The 1,587-nt window shown below is 53.6% G+C and overlaps 1 non-coding gene across 1 annotated transcript; it reads left to right on the forward strand.

Moving 5' to 3' along the window:
* The first annotated feature begins 1,042 nt into the window (after positions 1-1,042).
* LOC136377662 (U1 spliceosomal RNA) lies at positions 1,043-1,206 on the forward strand. Its single transcript, XR_010746341.1, has one exon. It is a non-coding gene; the product is annotated as a U1 spliceosomal RNA (small nuclear RNA).
* Positions 1,207-1,587: the final 381 nt, after the last annotated feature.

Below are 1,587 nucleotides of genomic sequence, written 5' to 3' on the forward strand. Positions count from 1 at the left end.
TATTCGGGAAGGATAGAGCCTGTCTCCCAGTCTCAGGGAGGGTGGCACCCTAACTTCAGTCACTGCCTGCCAACAAATGCAGCTGGTTTCTAACTGCCTTTATACTGACCAACCCTTTGTAGTTTTTCACTCCTCTGACTATACTGAGCGCCCTCCTCCCCGTTCTCCCTTTAAAATGCCCAAATCACCTCTGCACAAATCGGAACGGAGCTCAGCTTTTCCCACTCCAGGTCATTAGCTACTGAATAAAATCTGTTTCACCACTTTCAGTACTGTCTGCTGTGTTCATCTTTGACAGAGTCCAAGTCAGAAAAGACCAGGGGGCACTCTGGGGCCACCCTGTGTGCATGCTGGGGCAGTACGAGCGGAGAAGGCCGAAGGGCGCCTGGCGCTGACCACTGACTGGGGACTACCGGGAGACCCCTGCCTGGCTGCGGTTGAAGGAGACCGCTCAGCGCTTTAACATGGTTTTCTTTCTGCAAAAGAATCCTGGGTTTTCGTTCCGCGTTACTAGGTTAGGCTATCACATATTCTGTAGCGCGTTGTGTCACTCGGACTCAGAAAGACCCCATGAATTAAACATTACCAGGATCTATTAAGCGACATAACACTGCACAAAAGGCCTTTCCTCTGAGTTTTCGATCAGTTGAGGATGAATTCGAGCAGGCGAGGACAAAAATGGGATGACCGGAAGACGAGACCAAGCCCGAGCCCTGACCCACACACCCTCGGTGGGACCATAAGCCGCTGGACCACGGGAACCGCGAGCGGAATCCGAATGGAAGACGTGGCGTCCGAAACGTCACAATGGGGCGTGGCGTATGCAGATGAGCAGGGACGCAGAGACTGCCGGTCCTACGCGGCCGGGGCCTCTATATCCCCGCTCGGAGATGCGATCTCCCCCGAGGTTGTTTTGGCGCCGGGCGAGGTTGTGCGAAGGTCCCCAGAGGCGGCGAGGATGCGGAGGCGGCTGGAGGAAAGTGACCGTGCGTGAGGAGCGAAGCGAGCGTGGTGGTTCGGGTGGAGGCGGCAAGAGGAACTCATACTTACCTGGCAGGGGAGATACCATGATCACGAAGGTGGTTTTCCCAGGGCGAGGCTTATCCATTGCACTCCGGATGTGCTGACCCCTGCGATTTCCCCAAATGTGGGAAACTCGACTGCATAATTTGTGGTAGTGGGGGACTGCGTTCGCGCTCTCCCCTGACATCTGTGTTTAGAAAGTTAGAACGGATCGTTTATTCAGGCGTGTTCTGCTTCCCGGCTTTGTTTTGTTTTTTTTCTTTATTAGTGCTGCGTGGTCTGCCAGACCTACTCTGGTAAAACACTCAGCTCGCCCCAGGCGGGCAGGTTGGCGGCTGTTCCCATTTTTTTACCGTGGGTTTGAGGGCTCTCGCTCGACCTGTGCTTAAGCTTTTGACACTAGACTTCTAAAGCCACTGTCTTTTAACTCTGTCGGTCTTCTGATCTATGCCCGGCAACAGAAGTCAGGTGAGATCTTGGATGACTTGAGTGTTCTGTTTCGGGGCGAGACATGATACAGGATCGTGATGTACGTTCCTTACTACAAGAATACTTCAAGCGGTT

The sequence above is a fragment of the Saccopteryx leptura genome, chromosome 6 (genome assembly GCF_036850995.1).
Source record: "Saccopteryx leptura isolate mSacLep1 chromosome 6, mSacLep1_pri_phased_curated, whole genome shotgun sequence".
In the NCBI taxonomy this organism is placed as follows: Eukaryota; Metazoa; Chordata; class Mammalia; order Chiroptera; family Emballonuridae; genus Saccopteryx; species Saccopteryx leptura.